This window comes from Phocoena phocoena, chromosome 3 (genome assembly GCF_963924675.1).
Source record: "Phocoena phocoena chromosome 3, mPhoPho1.1, whole genome shotgun sequence".
NCBI classification, from domain to species: Eukaryota; Metazoa; Chordata; class Mammalia; order Artiodactyla; family Phocoenidae; genus Phocoena; species Phocoena phocoena.
The window spans coordinates 60440994-60454955 of NC_089221.1; the positions used below are offsets into that span (position 1 = coordinate 60440994).

The window sequence follows — 13962 nt, forward strand, 5'->3', positions numbered from 1 at the left end:
CTGTGAATGTGGTTTTTGTTCCACAGGCTGCAGGATTGTAGTTCTTCTTGCTTCTGCTGTCTGCCCTCCGGTGGATGAGGCTATCTAAGAGGCTTGTGCAAGTTTCCTGATGAGAGGGACTGGTGGTGGGTAGAGCTGGGTGTTGCTCTGGTAGGCAGAGCTCAGTAAAACTTTAAACTACTTGTCTGATGATGGGTGGGGCTGAGTTCCTTCCCTGTTGGTTGTTTGGCCTGAGGCGACCCAACACTGGAGCCTACCTGGGCTCTTTGGTGGGGCTAATGGTGGACTCTGAGAGGGCTCACGCCAAGGAGTACTTCCCAGAACTTCTGCTGCCAGTGTCCTTGTCCTCATGATGAGACACAGCCACACCCTGCCTCTGCAGAAGACCCTCCAACACCAGCAGGCAGGTCTGGTTCAGTCTTCCCTGCGGTCACTGCTCCTTTTCCTGCGTCCCGATGCGCACACTACTTTGTGTATGTCCTCCAAGAGTGGAGTCTCTGTTTCCCCCAGTCCTGTCAAAGTCCTACAATCAAATCCCTCTAGCCTTCAAAGTCTGATTCTCTGGGAATTCCTCCTCCCGTTGCCAGACCCCCAGGTTGGGAAGCCTGACATGGGGCTCAGAACCTTCACTCCAGTGGGTGGACTTCTGTGGTATAAGTGTTTTCCAGTCTGTGAGTCACCCACCCAGCAGTTACGGAATTTGATTTTACTGTGGCTGCGCCCCTGCTACCGTCTCATTGTGGCTTCTCCTTTGTCTTTGGATGTGGGGTATCTTTTTGGTGAGTTCCAGTGTCTTCCTGTCGATGATTGTTCGGCAGTTAGTTGTGATTCCAGTGCTCTTGCAAGAGACAGTGAGCGCACGTCCTTCTACTCCACCATCTTGAACCAGTCTGTCCGGATTTTCACTTTAAACAATACTGATCTCCAACCCTTAATGGCTCCACCTTATATTCTAACCCTCACTGAGGCTGCTTTGTGCTTTGGCTGCCCCTGGCTGGGTCTCTAGTGCTCAGAGCTGGAGGGCACCCTGCCTTTCCAATCTATGTATTTATCCCCACCCCCCCCCCACCCCCCCCGGGCAGATGCCCTGCCGGGTCTAATGTAAGAGTGCAGCAGTTGACTTAGAATGCGTGTGAACGAGAACCCTGCAGGAAAGAAAAAGCACAGCAACTTTCGTGGGCTTAGGTTTTAGGACAGGCACGAGTCTGACTTGATTCCAGCTTCCCCTCAGACTTGCAGGTAAAGGTCAGCAGGAAAAAGCCTTTTAAAAGCACCTCATCTCTGTATCCTATGAACCCAGGGTGCCCCCCAGTGTTGGTTAGGGTTAATCACAGTCTACCATTTCTTAGAACACCCTAGAATGGACGAGGGGTGCATTTTAGCTTTTTAATTTGTGCCTGTCCTGATTTAATGTCAGAAACTTTTCCTTCCTTTGTCACCTCTGGAAACTCAGTCTATCAGAGAGCTCGTGAGGTATTTTTTAAAACTCTGTTTGGTTTGCCTTTGTGCAAACTGGACTCTGATGGAAGGAGAATGTTTCCATGGAAACTCATTTCCCAGCCAGAGTACCGCCCACTCCCAAATCTTTTTTTTGATCTGCCTCCCCTTTAAAATGTCACTATGTTCATCTTTTCAAGACCTTCATGAAACTAACAAACACTGGCCAGTTCACATCTTCACCTTGCCCTCAGAAGACAAAGGCATTTATAAAACAAACTTGACCAGCAAATTCCTCCTCGTTACTAAGCTTGTCAGCCTCTAAAATTGCACTTAAACTTCTTCAACCTGCCTCCTACCAAACGAAAATGACTGCTAGACTTCTGAAAACCTTTTTTTAAAATCTTCCTTAATCTAACTCCGTATCAAAGCACACCTCCACTTTGCTTATCCAGACGGGTTGTCAGACTTCACACCGACCTCCAGGCATCTGTGGAATTTAGAAACCTCCACAAGTGTTCTTTGGCTACCAAACTTCGAGAGCCCCTGAGTTAAGCAAAGAAATTGCTTGCTTTCCCTGCTTATCTATTAATCTTATTAATTAACATGTAATCTTATTCAATAATCTCACAATTATTGCTGCCTCTGGGGCTGAATGTTCTTTCTAGCTTGTGTGTGTGTGTGTGTGTGTGTGTCAGGAGTTTGGCTAGGAGATATACGGTAGAAGGTGAAGTCCTCACTGAGGTCACAAAAGTCAGAACTATCTCTTCTGTAGTTTGAATCCTTAGAAGCAGTAACTCTGGACTGTGTGGTGGTTCACTGCAGGCTGTAGTTTGTATGTGATGCATCTAGATGGCTGCTGGAGACCATTCTGGGCAACATGGCCTGGTCACGATCAGAAGGGCAGCTGCCTCAGGAAATCTCCCTTTGGCGAGGAGGAGTGGCCTGCGTCTCCTTAGTCCCCAGGGTTGGGAACTCCCTCTTCAGGAGTTACCTTTGTCCGGGAGAGCTTGGCCAAGAGAGTGGAAGGAGCTTCAGTATGGAACCTGAGCCCTGCCTGGCCTTTGATCACCTCTGCTGTTAAAAGCAAAAAGAATGTTGTCTGTTCAGACACAACCAGTTGACCTAGTGCTAAGCCCAAAGCAATACAGTCTGAATGCTTCCAAATCAGATTAGTTTATAAAGTATCTAGTCCTATGCCTGGAGCTTTGGTATATTACTGATAATGTAATCTTGCTCCTGTTGTCATCTGACCACTCTTTGTTAAATTGAGGTTGTAATTTACATATAAAAAGATTCCTCTTAAGTGTACCACTATGGATTTTGACAATTGTATACATCCATGTAACCACCACCCAAATCAAGATAAATAGGATATCATACCCATATTCAGTCAGCCCCTCCACTCCCCACCCCAAAGTCAACCAGTGTTCTGATTTCTATAGCCAAAGATTAGTTCTGCCCATTCCTGAATTTCACAGAAATAAAGTATAGAACTTTCTGGCTTCTTTAACTCAGCATAATGTTTTAAAAATTCATTGATAAATTCATAACGTTGCATGTATCAGTAGTTCATTCCTTTTTATTGTAAAATAGAATCCCTTTATATAGATTCACATAATGTGTTCCTCCATTCTCCCATTGATGGACATTTGAGTTACCTGCAGTTTTATGTGGGGCTTTTTTTGGGGGAGGAGAGGGGTTAATTTTAATTTTCCTAAAGGCTGCTTTCTGACCATTTTTTAAAATATAAATTTATTTGTTATTTTTATTTTTGGCCACGTTGGGTCTTCGTTGCTATGCGGGGGCTACTTTTCGTTGTGGTGTGTGGGCTTCTCATTGCGGTGTGTGGGCTTCTCATTGCGGTGGCTTCTCTTATTGCGGAGCACAGGCTCTAGGCACACGGGCTTCAGTAGTTGTGGCTCGTGGGCTCTAGAGCGCAGGCTCAGTAATTGTGGTGCACGGGCCCAGTTGCTCCGCAGCATGTGGGATCTTCCCGGACCAGGGCTCGAACCCGTGTCCCCTGCATTGGCAGGCGGATTCTTAACCACTGCGCCACCAGGGAAGCCTTCTCTGACCATTTTTATACAAGTCTTTTGAGCAGCTTCAGCTCTGCTTACATTTTCATTTCTCTTCGATAAATACCCAGGAGTAGGATTTCTGGATCACAAGGTAGATGTGTGTTTAATTTTTTAAGAAACTGCCAGTTGTCTAAAGTTGTTCCATTTTACACTCTCACCAGTAATGTCTGAGAGTTCCAGTTGCCCCACATCGTTGCCATCCCTAGGTGGGCATGGAATGGTATCTCACTGTGGTTTTAATTTGCATGACCCTGAAGACCAATGATATTGAACAATGGTAATTCAGTGCTAAGTCTGATTTTTTTTTTAATCTTCAGTTTTTAAATCTATAAAGGGGGTTGTAGCCATGTCCCACTGGAGCCTAAGATGAGTATGTTATCTGAGCATATCTGAAAGGCTGGTCATTGCGTGCCCATAGGGACTCTGCTTAGGGCAGGAGGAGCTCCCTGGGATACAAGGAGCTCAAGATAGGAAAAAGGGAATCTTGATACTGTATTCAGCAGGTAGACAAAAGGGGAGTCACTAATGGGCAAGTTCAAAACAGAATGGGGAGAGTGGAAAGGTTGAGGCTGGAGTAAAGCATTTCATTGTTGAGGTGGACTTACTGAGCCATCCTCCAGGACATTGGAAAATGAAGCAGCAGGGTTTGAGGAGGAGATCAGGCAGAAGGGAAGAAAAGGTGAGTCATTACGGATGATGGCTATGAGTGCTGAGAGAAGGTAGTGAACTTTGGTGATGGTGATATCATGGGGCTGGATGAGGCATGGGAACAGAGAGGTGGACCCCAGGACGCAGGAGCTGAGACGACCTGAAGAGAATACATGTTTCCCAGAGTTCTGAGTGCAGGTCTTTGGAACCCAGTGTGGGCCCCTCCTGCTGAATGGCCACGGCTCTACTAGAGTGACCTTGTTGGGACAGGTGGTTAAAGCCAGGTGCTTTTACTAATGACATTGTTTCCCCATTCCTGAGGATTAGCAGGGAATTTTAAGAGCAAACTTTCCCACACTATGAAACAAGAACACAAATGCTACAGGAAGTAGATGGTTATTACCTTTTTTTTTTGGTAATAAGCATTTATATGCTGCAGGTGTTATCAGAAAGCATTTGATGGAGAATGCTGCCCTCTACCAAAACCCCAGGGGGGAAAAACATTCCTTTGTTCTTCTTATTGTGTGCCACCTTTACTTGTTCTTTAGGGTGTGTTTAAAAGCATATGAGGGGGCTTCCCTGGTGGCGCAGTGTTTGAGAGTCCGCCTGCCGATGCTGGGGACACGGGTTCGTGCCCTGGTCCGGGAAGATCCCACGTGCCACGGAGCAGCTGGGCCCATGAGCCATGGCCGCTGAGCCTGTGCGTCCGGAACCTGTGCTCCGCAACGGGAGAGGCCACAACAGTGAGAGGCCCGCGTACTGCAAAAAAAAAAAAAAAAAAAAAAAATATGAGGAGGGCTTCCCTGGTGGCACAGTGATTGGGAATCTGCCTGCCGATGCAGGGGACACGGGTTGGAGCCCTGGTCCGGGAAGATCCCATATGCCGCGGAGCAACTAAGCCCATGCACCACAACTACTGAGCCTGCGCTCTAGAGCCTGCGAGCCACAACTACTGAGCCCACATGCCTAGAGCCCGTGCTCCGCAACAAGAGAAGGCACTGCAATGAGGAGCCCATGCAGCACAACGAGGAGTAGCAACGAAGACCCAACACAGCCAAAAATAATAAATAAATAAAATAAATTTATTTTTAAAAAAAGAAAAAAAAGCATATGAGTAGAAAAAAATGGCAACCCCTGTAGATCAATTTCATAGCAAAAAAAAAAAATCAAAAGAGCTTAAAACTTAATAACAAAACTTAACAGAAGAACAAAATGCGTTCATACAGGAATAAAATCTAAAGTCTTCTGAAGTCTTGTTTCCAAACCTTTGTCTGAAAACAAGTTTTAAAATATCCTTATTATCTCTATCAATTTTGAGTACTTGTGCCACAGTTGGGCACAATGACTAGTTTACAGGAGGATCTCATCCTGGGCACTATTGACATTTGGGCTGGATAATTCTTTGGGGGTGGAAGGAGCTGCCCTGTGCATTATAAAATATTTAGCAGCATCCCTGGCCTCTGCCCACTAGATGCCAGTAGTAACCCTCCTCCCCTAAGCTCATGGTTATAAAAAAATGTCTCCAGACATTGCCAAATGTCTCCGAAGATGTGATTACCATATTTAGCAAATAAAAATGCACCTAGGATGCCTAGTTACATGTGAATTTTATAGACCCACAGACATAGAAAACAAACTTATGATTACCAAGGGGGAAAGGGATAAATTAGGAGGTTGGGATTAATTTATACATCCTACTATATATAAAGTAGATAACCAACGAGGACCTACTATATAGCACAGGGAACTATACTCAATATTTTGTAATAACCTGTAAGGGAAAAGAATCTGAAAAAGGATAGATATATATTTATGTATCACTGAATCACTGTGCTGTACACCTGAAACTAACACAACATTGTAAATCAACTATACTTGAATTTTTAAAAAGTGAATGTCAGATAAACAGCAAATAATTTTTAGTGTAAGTATGTCCCAAATAGTGCATGGGACATACTTTTTTTTTCTTTTTAATTTATTTATTTTTGGTTGCGTTGGGTCTTTCTTGCTGCGTGAGTGCTTTCTCTAGTTGCGGTGAGCGGGGGCTACTCTTCGTTGCGGTGCATGGGCTTCTCATTGCGGTGGCTTCTCTTGTTGCGGTGCACGGGCTCCAGGCGCGCGGGCTTCAGTAGTTGTGGCATGTGGGCTCAGTAGTTGTGGCTCGCGGGCTCTAGAGCGCAGGCTCAGTAATTGTGGTGCACGGGCCCAGTTGCTCCGCAGCATGTGGGATCTTCCCGGACCAGGGCTCGAACCCGTGTCCCCTGCATTGGCAGGCAGATTCTTAACCACTGTGCCACCAGGGAAGTCTGCATGGGACATACTTATACTAAAATTTTTTTAGATCGAATATGACTGGTGACCTGATTTTATGTGGCCACCCTGCGGTGGGGGATCGGGGTGGCAGGGAAAGCAGGATCGTTGATGCATTAAACAAGATGATGTGTGTGAGGTACCTGGCACATGGTGAGTGTACTATAAATATTCTGGGAATCTGCTACAGGCCTTGAATGCACTTACCTGTATCCCTCCTGGAGGCTGCAGTTGGAAGCTCAAAGCTTCCTGTCCTTTACCACGACTGTAATCAGAGTGGGGTGCGCCATCATGAGGAGAAAGGGAGCCCACGTGTGAATCTGTGAGCGCTGGTACTAGCGTTCTGGTTAAAGCTGGTTTTATAGCTGCTGTACTGGAGCAGCAGTCTGCCTGTGCTCTAGTGCTCTGTCACCGTGGGCTCCCTGAGTTTTTACATCATTTCTCTTAAGTAGCAGCCAGAGAAGGTGACGAGTGAAAAACTGCTGCGCTTGTCCCAGACTCAGCCACTCTGGGTTTGATATTTCTGGCGCCGCAGCCCTAGAAAACCATTCTCTGGGATGCACCAGGACCAATCATTTCCACAGTGGGTAGCAGTGAGGACCTTCTTTCTGGGCCAAGATTAATGACCCAAGCAATCAGCCTTTCCAGAGAGCAAAGGTGAAATGTAACTCTGGGTAGATGCCTGACATTTTGAAACAAAGGGAAAGGGGGTGGGGGCGGGTGAGGAGAAATAGCATTTGTATGTCTCACGCAGGGTCATAAATCAGGGATGGGCAAGAGTGAACTGGGTTTCTGCCAACAATTGAACTGATTTGGGTTCCTATGTTTTATTTTCAAACAATCTGTATGAAACATGCTTTAAAGATATAAGAAGTGCCCCTTTGAGTTACGTATTGGTATATGAACTCTTGAGAGTTTTACTTTCCCAAAAGGAAGTCCAGTTCGTGTGGGGGAAGTCTTAAGTCTGTCCACGAGAAAGTACATTCGTTGCTCTAGAGGGAAGCCAAACTATAACATTAGAAACTGGGGGAAATGAAGAAGTATTGGCAAAGCGTACAAACTTTCAGTTGTAAGTTGAATAAGTTCCGGGGATCTAATATGACCATAGTTCTGTGTGTGTCATAGTGACAACAGATAAATAATTCTGTATTGTATACTTGAAATTTGTGGAGTAGATCTTAAATGTGGGTTGATGTGTATGTGTATTAACTTGATTATGATAATCATTTCACAAGCTATATATATATATATATATATATATATCAAATCATCACATTGTACACCTTAAACGGGTACATTTTTAAATTGTCCATCATACCTCAATAAAGCTTGAAAAAACAAAAAAACAAAAATTGTAAAGACTTCCTTGGTGGTCCAGTGGTTAAGACTCTGCACTTCCACTGCCTGCGGGGGCTTGAGTTTGATCCCTGGTTGGGGAACTAAGATCCCACATGCCATGTGGTGCGACCAAGAAATAAAAAAAATTTTTTTAAATCGTAAAGCAGTTCCAACGTATTTCAAAATACCACCATGCATGATCTCCTACCACAAGGAAATTCAGCTAGAAATCCGTTACTGAAACAAAACTCCATATATTTGGAAATTAGGAAATATAATGATATGTTTCCAGAAAGTCACTTTTGAAGGTATTAGGCAAATACTCTGATTTTAAAGGAATCCAAGAACAGGTTACTTATTGATTAACTAAATAAGCATTTGTCGAGTGACTACTCTTTGCCACGTTTTGTGCTAAAGATGAATAAGACATGGCCCCTGCCCTCCAGGAAGAGACTTGCCGATGAACGATCACTGTCTTCTGTGGCTTTTCTCTGTGTCAGGCACCATGCTAAGGGCTGTGGGAATTCACAGGATCCCGAGATAGCTCAGTGGGGGAAGTGAATACTTGTTAATGTGTCTGGAAGAATTTACAGAGGATGTTCCTCTCTACTTGGTGAAAAGAAGACTGAAGCTTAGGAGTTCTCCAAACTGACAAGGATGGGGAAGGGTTAAGATGTAAAGATGTTGCACAGCAGGTAGCAAAGATTGGAAGGAGGGATTTCTGAGGAATGAGGCTGGAGAGATGGGCAGGAGCCAGGTCTCGGAGGGCCCTGTGGTCACACTAAAGAATCTGAACTTTATCCTGAAGGGCCAGTGGAGAACCACTAAAAGGTTTCAAGCTAGTAAGTGAGTTTGTGATTCCGTTTTTCTTATGGAAAGATCTCTTGAAGGTACGTGGAAGATAGATTAGACTAGGCAGGTTGGAAGCTGGTTGGAAACTCTGTTAAAGAGAGGCGGTATTCAAATAACAAATGCTGGCGAGGGTGTGGAGAGAACTGTACACTGTTGGTGGGACTGTAGATTGGTGCAGCCACTGTGGAAAACAGTACTTCCCTGGTGGTGCAGTGGATAAGACTCCATGCTCCCAGTGCAGGGGGGCCAGGTTTGACCCCTGGTCAGGGAACTAGATCCCACATGCATGCTGCAGCTGAGAATTTGCATGCCACAACTAAGGAGCCCACCTGCCGCAACTAAGGAGCCCATGTGCTGCAACTAAGGAGCCAGCTGGCCGCAACTAAGACCCAGTGCAAACAAATGAATAAATAACTACTAAAAAAAAAAGAAGGAAAACTGAAAATGGAACCACCATATGACCCAGCAATTCCACTCTTGGGTATATATCTGAAGAAAAAAACGAAAACAACTACTTCAAAAAGGTACATGAGGGAATGGCTCTTGGCCTGCGGTGGGTTCAATGTCCCCGGCTGGTCAGTGGCTCCCGTGCTCTGCTTCTCCCCACTGAGCTGCTGCCTGGTGCAGAGGAAGCCATGGCGCTCTGGATCACCAGGATGAGCTGCTAAGAACGGTGAACAAACGCGGCTCTCCTGGCTCGCTGTGTCTCCTCTCCCTATCTCGCCTGCTGGAGTTCCCCTGGCAGGAGTGGACCGGGACAGATTTGGGGGGAGGATGGCAGTCAGTGGGCCCCTAAAATGGTGGGAGAGTTTGGGGTGCAGACGGATGGAGAGAGGAAGAACACGAAAATTAATGCTGAAAATAAGGCGAAGGTCAGTATGGCAGGCACAAAGCGCGTGCCTGTGGCCACTGTTGCAACCTCTAAGCCCGGGCTGAGGCCAAGGACAGCTCTTGGAGACATCGGCAACAAAGTCAGTGAACAGCCAGAGGCCAAACTACCCCTGAAAAAGGAAGCAAAAACTTTAGGTGCTGGAAAAGTTATTGCTAAAAATCTACCAAAACCTCTGGGAAAGGCTCCTATACCTGTGCCGGAGCCCCCAGCGGAGCTGGATCTGGAGCCAGAGCCAGAACCTGAGCCTGTTAAAGCAGAGAAACTTCCCCCTGAGCCTATTTTGGTTGATACTCCCTCTCCAAGCCCCATGGAAACACTTGGCTGTGCCCCTGCAGGAGAATATGTGTGTCAGGCTTTCTCTGATGTAATTCTTACAGTGAGTGATGTGGGTGCAGAAGATGGAGCGGATCCAAACCTTTGTAGTGAAGATGTGAAAGATATCTATGCTTATCTGAGACAACTTGAGGAAGAGGAAGCAGTCAGACCAAAATACCTACTGGGTCGTGAAATCACCGGAAACATGAGAGCCATCCTAACTGACTGGCTAGTGCAGGTTCAAGTGAAATTCACTTACTCCAGGAGACCATGTACATGACTGTTTCCATTATTGACCGGTTCATGCAGGATAGTTGTGTGCCCAAGGTGGTTGGCGTCACTGCCATGTTTATTGCAAGCAAATACGAGGAAATGTACCCTCCAGAAATTGGTGACTTTGCCTTTGTGACTGACAACACCTACACTGAGTACCAAATCAGACAGATGGAAATGAAGATTCTAAGAGCTTTAAATTTTAGTCTGGGTCGCCCTCTACCCCTGCATTTCCTTCGGAGAGCATCTAAGATTGGAGAGGTTGATGCTGAGCTACAAACCTTGGCCAAATATCTGTTGGAACTATGTTGGACTACGATATGGTGCACTTTCCTCCTTCTCAGGTTGCAGCGGGAGCTTTCTGCGTAGCACTGAAAATTCTTGATAATGGTGGATGGACACCAGCGCTACAGCATTACCTGTCATACACTGTCAACAATCGCTTCTTGTTGTTATTGCAACACCTGGCTAAGAATATAGTCATGGTGAATCGTGGGCTTACAAAGCACATGACTATCAAGAACAAGTATGCCACATCTAAGCATGCTAAGATCAGCATTCTAGCACAGCTGAATTCTGCACTCGTTCAAGATTTAGCCAAGGCTGTGGCAAAGGCTTAACTTGTGAACTTTGGAATACTATAACATCTGCAAATAAAATTGGCACCATGTGCCATCTGTACATATTAAAAAAAAAAAAGGTACATGCACCCCAATGTACATAGTATCATTATTTACAATAGCCAAGGTATGGCTAAGTGTTCATCCTAAGTGTTCATCAACAGATGAATCGATGTAGAAGATGTGGTATATGTACACAACGGAATACTACGGAGCCATAAGAAAAAGAATGAAATTTTGCCATTTGCAACAATGGATTTGGAGGGTATTATGCTTAGTGAAATAGGTCAGAGAAAGGCAAATACTATATTATAATCAATTATATGTTGAATCTAAAAAGTGAAACAAGCTAGTGAATATAACAAAATAGAAACAGACTCACAGATATAGAGAACAAACTAATGGTTACCAGTGGGCAGAGGGAAGGGTGGAGGGGCAAGATAGGGGTAGCATATTAAGAGATACAAACCACTATGTCTAAGATAAATAAGCTACAGGGATATATTTTATAGCACAGCACAGGGAATATAGCCAATATTTTATAATAACTATAAATGGAGTATAGCCTTTAAAAATTGTGAATCACTGTGTTGTATACCTGAAACATATAATATTGTACATCAGCTATTCCTAATAAAGTTAACACACGTTGTTCCCAGAAGAGAAAAACAGGAGATATTAAAATCATTTAACCACAGGGCATTTCCCAGTCAGAGGAGAAGAAAGCCAAAGCACTGGAACCAGGTCCTGAGGCCCCTGCTGGGTCAAGCAGACCCTGCTGTTGCTGGACCATGGAGAGATCCAAGGCTCAGGACTCAGGGCAGTATCCATGACACACATACTTCAGTATTGCAGAAGTGGGCACAGCCCTACAGATCCATGCCCTCTGCACATCAGCCCTGTTAGGGTGAGCTGGACGAGGGATGAGGGCCTGGCCTAAAGCAGAGGTGGAAAGAAAGGAACAGGTTTGGGAGAAATACAGAAAATAGCATCATATTCTCAGTGATTGACTAGACACGGGGAGGGAAGAGAGTAGAGGCTGGCTTCCACATTCCTGGTCTGGAAGGCTGTGAGGAAGGAAGGTTGAGCATCTCCACCCGGGCTGGGGCCTTTCATGAAGCATCCTATGACCACAAACATCCTATGACCACAAACACCACAAAGATCAGAAGGCTCTTCTCTGGGTGGGTTTAAACTGGATACAAGTGAGCAATATCCAGCTATGGGGCTAATGGAGTGGACCTCTGCAGACTCATATTTCCACCCACTGTGCCTGGAAGCAGGGTGTGATGTCCCCTTCCTTGAGCTCCCAGGTCATTGTGATCGCATGCATTTCCTAGCCTGTTAGAATGGAATTTTTTTGACATAAATGACAAAACTCTATGGGCCATTTTGGGCCTGAATCATGAGCTAAGCAGCTGTTTCGCTTGTCAAGCGTTAAACGATTTGTTCTGGATCAGAGGCTACAAGGCAAGAAATGGGGCTAGAAAAACAGGAGCAGGTAGAGAGGTCAACAGTTAGTGGAGATGTATGAGTGTGACCTTTGGCACCAGCAACAAAGAACACTCAGGCTGACCTCTGTTGTCATAACACGGGAAATACTACAGCCCCTTCCTCATCCCCACCCTGGGGAGAAAAACTTTTTTCTAAGAGTGGATTCCGTGAGCACTTCTGTGCTGTGTCATTAAAAATCTGCTGGAAATGAAGAGAGAGCTTTTACTGATCAGGAGCAAACTCTTGCTGACACCATGTGCAAAGAACAAAGAGACGTCTTCGTCTGGAATAGAATAGGGATCATGAAGTTGTATGGAGCACTGTTTAGAAAATAGTTTTTTAGGGCTTCCCTGGTGGTGCAGTGGTTGAGAGTCCGCCTGCCGGTACAGGGGACACGGGTTTGTGCCCCAGTCCGGGAAGATCCCACATGCCGTGGAGCGGCTGGGCCCGCGAGCCATGGCCGCTGAGCCTGCGCGTCCGGAGCCTGTGCTCTGTAACGGGAGAGGCTACAGCGGTGAGAGGCCGGCGTATCACAAAAAATATATATATATATTTTTAAGGACAGCTGATTTGAAAGCAGATTGACTGATTTGCTAATATGAAAAATAAGTATCATTTCACTACAAGTTCTCTACCAACCTTTGGGCATTTGTGTCAGTACAAATTGTGGTTTAGAAGTTTGCTTTGTTCTGTTCAATTTTGAAAGTGTTCCATTTCTTACCATGGATCTATACTCAAGAGAGGTTTTCCTGTGGCTTCATCTGGTCCAGGCACAAGATCTTAGAATCAGAGAGAACCTGAGCCCCAGAAACGGCTTTAGAGTCTATTAGTCCAACTTTCTACCTAATGTAGGAATTCCCAATATTTATTTTTGTTTGCTTTTCAGTTTCCTAAAACGATGCCTGTTCACGAAATGAACATAGTTGATTTATTATTATTCGTCCATGGACATCAGCTTATGTAAGAGTTTATATATTAATATAAGTCTGCAAAACATATACAGTTCCTTTTTTTTTTTTTTTTTTTTTATGTGGTACGTGGGCCTCTCACTGTTGTGGCCTCTCCCGTTGTGGAGCACAGGCTCCGGACGCACAGGCTCAGCGGCCATGGCTCACAGGCCCAGCTGCTCCACGGCATGTGGGATCTTCCCGGACCGGGGCACGAACCTGTGTCCCCTGCATCGGCAGGACTCTCAACCACTGCGCCACCAGGGAAGCCCTATACACTTCCTTTTAAATAAATATTTATGTGTGTAAAACAGAGAAGGAAAGTTAATGCGTGCCTATATGTGCTATAAGATAATAAATATGAATATATTCAGTGTGTATTTACAGAGTAATGAGCTGCCTTTATATGCATTTATAAGCTTCATTTGTATATGGTCAAAATTTGACTATCCTATAGGCTATTGTGGTATATATTTATAGAAAAATTTTTGATAAAATTTCAGTTGACCTACATTATTATTATTTATTATTATTTTGGCTGCGTTGGGTCTTCGTTGCTGTGTGCAGCCTTTCTCTAGTTGCGGTGAGCGGGGGCTACTCTTCCTTGTGGTGCTCAGGCTTCTCATTGTGGTGGCTTCTCTTGTTGGAAAGCATGGGCTGTAGGCACGTGGGCTTCAGTAATTACGGCACATGGGCTCAGTAGTTGTGGCTCATGGGCTCTAGAGTGCAAGCTCAGTAGTTGTGGCGCACAGGCT

General features: G+C 45.1%; 1 protein-coding gene and 1 pseudogene across 2 annotated transcripts in view; both read left to right on the plus strand.

The window, feature by feature from the left end:
- The window catches only part of SV2C (synaptic vesicle glycoprotein 2C), a 182254-nt gene that overhangs the window by 128482 nt on the left and 39810 nt on the right, over positions 1–13962 (plus strand). The gene's annotated exons all lie outside the window — the stretch shown is intronic.
- LOC136121605 (G2/mitotic-specific cyclin-B1 pseudogene) lies at positions 9464–10766 on the plus strand (annotated as a pseudogene).